This window comes from Kryptolebias marmoratus, linkage group LG1 (assembly GCF_001649575.2).
Source record: "Kryptolebias marmoratus isolate JLee-2015 linkage group LG1, ASM164957v2, whole genome shotgun sequence".
Classification (NCBI taxonomy): Eukaryota; Metazoa; Chordata; class Actinopteri; order Cyprinodontiformes; family Rivulidae; genus Kryptolebias; species Kryptolebias marmoratus.
In genome coordinates, this window is record NC_051430.1 from 27,939,201 (window position 1) to 27,948,240 (window position 9,040).

A 9,040-nucleotide genomic window follows, 5' to 3' on the forward strand; every position below is an offset into this window, starting at 1 on the left:
TGAAGAGGAAAGAAATCTAAGTTGGATTTTTGTCCTCCCAAATGTTGCAATGTGCTCAGCAATTCCAACAAGTCCTCAAAAATCTGTAGTAAAAACAGTAGAAACATCTAAGGTCGGTTTTTGTCCTTCTGTAATTTGAAAAGTGGTCAACACTTCCAAAGTCACCAAAGAATGTCTATTTCTGTAAGGAGCCCAGAGTGTATACAGTCCTTTCAGGATCCAGGATATTCAATAGAACAAAAGAGTGAATGGTAGTATTTGTTTTTAAATGGTGGTACTCACCTCTCAGAGTGCAGGATATCAAAACAACAAAAAAGTGAATGGGTGTATTTGTTTTTAAATGGGGGTACTTACCATTGGAATTCTGCACCATTGAAAACAACATTAAAAAACAAAGACAAAGAAATAAGTACATTCAGTACTCAGGTAAGAGCCTGACCACGTGAACAACACACAGCATTTTTCAAAGTAAGGTAAAGAAAGACACAATTTGGAATTGGTGGTCACACAAGATGATTGCTAACACCTGAGCAGGACATGCAAAAGAAGACAAATAGAAATATTATAGTAACAAATATGTTATCCATCACTTATAACTGAGCATTTATCCATCCATCCATTTTCTTTACCCGCTTCTCCATTCTGGGTCGCGGGGAGCTGGTGCCTCTGAGCATTTATATTTATACAAATATAAACTAGAGATGCTATGAATGTAGGTAAACAAGAGATGGTTGGTTCACTAAGCAGAAGGTCAATTCAGGGCCCGCGGGCCAAATGTGGTCCACCACACCAGTTTATGTGGCCCACAAGAGCTTTAAAGATAAATTATTGTCTAAAGATCTTAAGCTCCACGCTTTTACTTTATCATAAGTTCTCTGAGTTGGACCTAGACATGTTTGGTATCCACAGAAACTTTAGAATCTTGGCTAAAATCTCATAAAACTATTTTATGAACACTAGACACAGTTAAGTACAAGCAGTTGAATAAAAATACAGAGAAAGAAAGCACCTTACTTTTGATAATTTTTTTGGTTTGTTTACTAAGTAGCCTGTTTGTCAGCCACTCTTAAGTCTGAAAGGCTTCCTGGGGTGTGTTATGCAGGGAGTGTGAAAAGCGATGTGTGTGAATTTGAATGGGTTGTTAAAATCCCTGCTCCAGCCAGCAGGGGCGCTGCTGAGCATTAACTTTAACACTCACACACATTCAGGCTAAAGTTTACAAATCTCTTCAGATGGTTTTTAGTGTGATTTAAATTATGTCCAATAGTGGACCTAAAAAGTGTCCTACATTGTCTCGGTGGACCACTGTTGGTGAATGTGTAACGACGCAACTGCCCACATTTAGATAGATAGCCGAGTGTCCCTACCAAGCTGCAGCTCAGGGGTAAAGAGAGGGTTAAATATCTTGTCCAAAGACAATTTAACCAATTAACTAACTGCAATTATTTACCAACTGATCACTCGACTACTGAGCTTCTAAGGGTCACACACACACAAATCACACAAAGTAAACCTTTTTTAAATGAGGCTTTATGATACTGTTTCCTTTTTACTCCAAACTGCAGGTAATCCTGAAATGAGCTGAGAATTTGTACAGAACCTTACAGCACAAATACTCCTTATTTTCTCACCACAGTCACTCACACTGACTCTGTCTCTGTTTGTGTGTGTGTGTGTGTCCACTCTTGCTCGGGTGGCCACTGGGGGGTTTAGAGGGTGGGGCTCTGGTCAGCCATTGATAAGAAATCCTAGTGACAAGAGCCACATGCCATTTGAAGATAAAATAAAAGGACAAAGAAAAAACACACACACACACACCGCCACTGGTTTTGTAACCGTGGCGACTCAGTCTCAGCAGAATCAAGGTTACAGCTCGCAAGAGGAGACATTTCCAGACACTGTAACAGGATTAGTTTCAGCAGAGTCTAATGCAGCTTTGTGTGTTGCAGTTTGTGCCTTTGCCTGCAACTGAGGACAAACCATCCTCAAACGCTCCCTTTAACACACATCCACACACAGACACACACACACTTGATGCAGTTGCAGCAAGATTTATTCCTTTCATTTTTCAGACTTTAACTTTTAAATTATTTACATTCCTGGATTATTTTATTAAATGCTTGTGCTTTGATGATTAAAAAAAAAAAAAAAAACTATAGAAAAGTAAATGCGACATTAACATTCCCTGCCACACATCAGGTTGATTGCTGCGTCCTCTGGCTCTGCATTAAACAATCCTGACCGGTGGCAAGGAGCTGAGCAGAACATCTGCAGCAGATTAGAACCGTCTGGAAATTATTCATTACAGACATGCAGGAAAAAACAGACACTTGAATGGCATTTGAGCAAAGAAACTCATTCTACCACCTGATAATTCCTATATATGCATGTAAATGTGTCTGATGCTCTGCTAAAAAATGATTTTAAGCTTTAGGTCTAAAGATTAATAAAATCACTTGAAGTAAAAATCTGGGATGGATTGCAATGTATTGTGAGAAAAACAAAAATTTCCAGGTTTTGTTTACTTTTAGTCTGTAGTTCTAAAGTATCGCCCAAAGGTGAAAGGTGTGTGTGTGTGTGCAAAATATCTCATAAATTACTGGATTTATATCATAAAGATTCACTACAGCATCGTTTTAAATCTCATGCACCAATTAGTAGGAATGTCCCAATTTGATTAAGTGTCAGTAAAAGACAATTTTAGTTTGAAACTGCAATGAAAGGTGGCAGGTGATACACATTCCTTCAAGGAATGCTGAGTCTTGAGTTCTGTTTCTGATCATCACTTGTTTGCTCTCCTGTGGCTGTTAAACAAGCTTCAAAGCTTGACAGTTTGGAAACGTGTGAGTTCCTGTTCAGCAGCATCACTTTCTTTTTTTTTTTTTTTTTTACCGAACTGCTTCACGCTGCAGGCCTGCATCTCTGTTGGGCTGATGTGCTTGTGAAGCAAAACTGACTGATGGAGGTGTCACGCTTCAGTTTAGCACCTGAGGCAAGTAGGAGTTTGATCAAGAATGTTGGAGTATTTGGCATAAAAAAAACACCCATAATGACAGAAAAAGCCAAACTAGAAATATTAAACTTACACAAGTTGAGGAGTTCTAAACCTCACCTGACGACATCTTTGTTTCATTTATTTATGGAGGAGTTACCAGAGGATGGCGTTTCTACAGAACTGCGTCTCTGAAACATATTTTAAGGGCAATAATAAGTGATAGAGATCAGGCAAAAACCCTTTAAAATGTGCTGGAAACCAGGCGAAGCAGTGATTTCCTGTCTCTCCCCTGGTATTTCCACACAGCCAGCAGGGCTGATTGAGTTTTGACTCCGGTGATATGGAGGTCCTGTTGGAGGAGAACAGGAGGCCTTATCTCCTGTGAAAGAACTCCAAGTGAAGATATGAATAAATGTCTACAGAAGACGCCTTTCATGAGTTACTGTTGGAGTTTTCACTCCAGGAGTCATCCTCTTCTTAGAACAATCTGCCAATAATGAAATAAAATCTTATTTTTTTGAAGACAGAAGACATATATTACCTGTCCGAGCTCAGAGTGGTTGTTAAAAGAATACCATGTGATGTTATTTTTATATTTGAAGTAATTGTGTTCGAGCAGGGCAAAGCTTGTTTTTCAGCATCTCAGTTGCTTTATTTCAGTTTGAATGAGTCACAGCTTGAGATCTTTGGCTCTGTGGTTTGGATAAAAATATCAGACGTGTGAGTTTAAAACACATTTACCACCCGGCTAAATGTGTTTGAAGTCTCACTCAGGAAATGAAACAACAACAACGAAAAAGAAAAAATTCTTTGTTTTTTTAATTTCTGATAGTTTTTAAGCACCTAAAAAACTTGGTATTGGTTTAAACTCATCGTTACACATTTTTACAGATTTAGTGGTACCAAATGTCATGTTCTGGTATCCATATATGAACACTGATGTCAGGCAAACAGATTTGTTAAACCACAAATTAATTGCTGGGTTTTATGAATGGGTACCACTTACAATAAGTGTACATTTATAAATGATTTATTAATGCCTTATAAATAGGTTATTTGTTATAGTTTGTAATCATTTTATAAAGCATTAAAAAGCAACGTACTTTTCATACATTGAAGCTGGTTCACTATTTGGCAAGATTAAGTTCAGTGCGTTTATTTATTCCAGTCAATGTTTTTGCAAGTTTGTTGGCTCACAGTGCTTACATACAGCTAACTTTGTGACAAATGCTTGATACTTAAACCAAGATTTTAAAGAATGTAAATCAACACTGAGAACGGAGAGGACAGAAACATGTTGGTTCTCTTTTTGGTGAGAAATGAGTCCCTTTTAACTAATGCCCTGTAACAGCTTCTTAATAGATTATTAAGATTTTACAGCTTAATAACTTCTTTATTAGTAATTTATAAGGGTACCCGTGTTGTAAAGTGGTACCAAAATATAATAACAACAAACAAAGAAATATTTAAGGTCTAAAAGCCTATTTTTAAATCTGAAATACAAACAACCAGCTGAAACCCTGACATGAACATCTGATGAAAATCACAGTTTAAATCATTTCTGAAGTGACTGAATTCACTAAAACAGCAGAAGTCTGAGAATATCTTGAAAAAAAAAATTGTGGCAAAAGAAATTTGATCAAATGGCAGAAAGGTGGTGTGCTTACCAGACAAAGATTTATTTTTAACTTGCACAACATTTGTTAAAGACGTTAAATGTTGCCTGAAGCTTCGTCCCTCTAGATAATAGAATCCTGACTTTAATGTCCCAAAACTAAAAAAAAAAAAGAGAAAGCCCTTTCATTTCCAAAGGTAAAACAACTTTTACTGCCTTTTTTTTGCAAAACCTATTCACAGGACAACCAGTGTATCGTACAAAATATTCATTTTTATGACTTGATAGCTCTGTTTCATATCCCTTCCTGTTGTACTTACTGTTTTATGCAAATTATCAACAACCAAAATGTCAAACAGTAACTGAAATAATTAGTTTTTTTTTTATTATTAAATCTTGTCATAATGATAAAGGTGACAGAGCAGTCATCGGTCTTCTCTGTTTTCATGACAATAATAACAGATTAGAGGTGTTGTGCTTTAATTCAAAGGAGAAGTCAAACCCAAGCGGCTTTAAACGGATAAAACAGAGGAAAAACAAAGGAAAGAGTCAAAATGAGTAAACTGTGTAACAGATTAAGAAATTATAACAAAGCAGTAATTTAATTCTTTGTATAAAAGGAATTTTTTGAGTTTCATCAGTCTGTTTGTACGAGAAAAAGAACATTAAATGAGTTTCAGTGTGAACAATTCATCAAGGAGGACAGATGCAGGACTTTTGAAAACTTTTTTCCTTTGTCTTAAAACAACAAAACAAAAAAAAAAAAAAAAAAAAATGAAGGCTACAAATTGAGCACATGACAGCAGATCCATACTCCTCTACCAGTTACTGTCTCTGGAGCTGAACGGGTTCTGGATTGATCCATTTGTGTCCTGTGATGGATTTTAATGTTGACACATGTTGTCAACTTTGCCCTTCACAAAAACAAATGGAATGTGAAGGAATCGAGCTCTTGTGTTCAGCAGAGGGGTACATTTTCTGTCATTTGTAATAAAAACACAAACACTGACCAACATCTTGGGATTCACAGGGGCTCCAGGCAGAAAACAACGTCACGACGCCAAGCTGCGGTCAGAGCAGAACCAGAGGGTGGCCAGGAAGTTTAAGCCTTGATTAAACTTCCTTTTGGCTCAGGGCTAGGGTTAGGGTCTCCTCAGGGTTTAAGGGGTTAGGGCCTTTTGGCCCAGGGCTAGGGTCAGGGTTTCCTAAGGGTTTAATTCAGACAATTTCTATGTATGAACTCAATTTGTTTGGATACGTCCCCAGGGGCGCAGATCATCTTAAATCCCTTCCAGCAGATGGACATATTGTTCTGGCTGATCATCAGAACTGAATCGGGTTCACAGAACATGCACCTGCTTAAAAACAGTAATAGACTCTTTTTTTTCCCCCATCATTTAAAGAATTCATGCAGCTCTTCGGATGGCTGTTGTCCAACACTTCCAGCTCATTTTACCCAGTTTGGTTCCTTCTGTAGCTGCTGAACTGCAGCTGAGGTGGAAAACAGAGCAGAATGAAGGACTGAATGCAGAAAGATGATGAAAGATTTATTTTTTATTTGTCGTTTTGGCCCTGCTTTCCGCATAGATGCTGAAAATTGAGGAACACTCAGAGACTTGAGTGCATTTGAATGTTGGCACCCTGATGCAACCGGACCGGTGCCTGACAGTCCCCCTCCAGAGCCATCAAACAAAATATACGAACAGGAGTGTTGTTCTCTGTGAGCTCATCTATTCAGATACTAAAGCATATTTTCTACTGTAAGAAAAAGGTTAAAATAAGCCGCTGAACAGGGCTGGGTAAGTGGAACATACATATTGCTGAATTGTGGCTCTGTTTTGTCAATATTTTAAAAATAATTGTCATGCTGAGTCAGAATTCAAACTACTAAACTATTGTTGTTATCAAACTACTTCCACAAACTTTGTGCTGTTTTTACAATTCATATAAATCTAAATGTTCAGCTCATTTGAGCTGTGATTTTTAGTTTTTTTAACTTTTCAAAGTGTTTAACTTTATTTAAAATAAAATTCACTATAAGAATAAATTGAGATCACTTCAACCCCCTCAGATCATTGTCTTTAGAGCCACTTTTTAGCTTTTAGCTGCAGTTATATGTGTTTTGGTGATTTTAGATTTAGCATTTAGCATCATTGCTAATTTTGACATATTGTTTTGTAATTTTAGCTACTGTTCTGCTGTTCTTAGCTTCGATTTTGCTTGTCTGAACTTTAATCACTCAGTTTTAGCCTCCTCAGCACTCTTTCACACAGCATTTTTTGCAGAAAAAGCAATTTCTCCAGTTAAAACTGATAAAAGCTTATTATGTAATTTGATAAAACCTTTGTCAATCAGTTCAATTTGTTAAACAAAACTACTCATATCTTGTTTTTTTCAAATAACTTAGAAAGTGTTTTATCTAATTAAAAAAAATAAGTTTAAGACATTTCAGCCACTGAAAGTGAGGACTCGCCCTCTCATCCAGTCCTTCCGTGTGCACGTTTTTATTTGATATGTGTCTCTTTACCAGCTTTGTAAGACTGCATTCATTATGAAACAGACACCGCTTCTAAAGGTCAAAGTTATTAACTCAAAATGTTACCAGAGAGCTGAACAAATTCAAGAAGGTTAAAACTCTCTCAAGTTCTTGACACTGGATTCATCATCCTGTTATTCTGATGAAGGGCAACGTAACATCTTCTCTCTGTTTAAATTAACAGCTACTGCACCACAAAATAAAATGATTTGTGTGAGCATAAAATGTAATTTGTGCTCTCAGGATAAAATAAAAACAACAAATGTCTTTAGCTAACCACTGGGGTTAGTTATGATGATAGTTTCTTCTCTGTTACTGAAGGGAAACATGTAAAAAGTTTCACCTCACTTCAGCTTTTAAAAAGTGGGTGCACAACGAACAAAAATATTCATACTTGCAAATATTATTCACAATCACAGTTAAAATACAGAATAGAGAGAACAAAGTTTTTGTTTCCTTTAGAGTTCTCTACATTTCATGTCTTAGACTCATTTAAGCACATATTTAATTACTTTTAGTTTGCTTTTATATTGTGGGCTGACCGGTCTAAACATATTTATCCAAGAAGTCAAAGCAAAAGTGGATTTATAGGATATTTTATTCACTGGACTCCATTTTGGCCCGGTGGACTTTGCTGAACATTATTCAGCAGGAACACATTTCTGTCTGTTTCACTTTTGATAAAATGTGTCAGTGACGTTTGGGTGAACAGTCTTTCGAACCGTCCTGGATTGTTCAGACTCAGATTTACAACACCTGAGGATCTTAAATGCACACAAGTCCAAGGAACAAAAACTATAATTTCCACTAAACGTCGGTATAACATACCAACAAATCAACATAATTTGGTGGCAGCTGCCTCGCTTTTGTTAACGACAAGCACTTTTCAGAAAATAGGACTCCGTGGATCAAATAGTCTGTTTTTAAAACCATAAGAGACTGAGCTGTAATGACGTAAACCAAGACGACAGCTGTTAAAATGTCTGACCTTCAACTGTAAGAAAAAGTAAACTATTGTTTTTAATTTAACTTCAGATTAAACTGATAAGTCCTTCCATATTCTTGAAGAAGTTCATGCAAAATTCAAAGCATGCTTAGATGCACAAAAGGCTTTAAAAGCTTATGAGTGACTGTACATCAGGTTTCATGAATAATTAAACATGTTTATTCATTCTGTCAAGAATAAAAAGGCCCATTTAATTGATGATTGTTCATGTTTATATTTATTTGAGATAACATTTTTATTAAATTTTTTATTTATAGAGCTAAATTATTTAGACTATACTCAAAGCTGGTTAAAGTTTTCCATTACTTTTTGCCACTTTTTAAAAAAATATTTAAGGTATTGAAGGCATTTTGCTGCTCATACAAGATTGTCAGGTTGTAGTTGTTTTAGAAAACAGTGGTGGACAGAAACAATCACCGACATAAGTAGTAATTTATCCTGTTTATTGTGAATGTGTGTGCTTTTTGTTTGTTTTCGCTTAACAGAACAAAGCGCCTGACAAATAAAAAAAAGTCAAGTGTCATCAGGATTTATTTAGTTTTAATCAGTTTCCAAGAAATTCTACTGCAGCTCACAGTGGCTGTCTAATTTCAATCAACCAATCAATCAAATTTAATTTGTATAGCGCATTTCAGCAGCAAGGCATTTCAAGGTGCTTTACATACTTAAAAAACAAAATAAAAACAGCATGTGACATTGAATAAACAGTAAGAAAGAGAAAAACATCGAAGACATAAAAACCCCGCACTCTAACCCTAATTTAGCCATAAGCAGCTCTAAACAGGTGGGTTTTAAGTTGAGATTTAAAGGCACCCAGTGTTTCAGCTGTTTTACAGTTTTCTGGAAGTTTGTTCCAAATTTGTGGTGCATAGAAACTGAAAGCTGCTT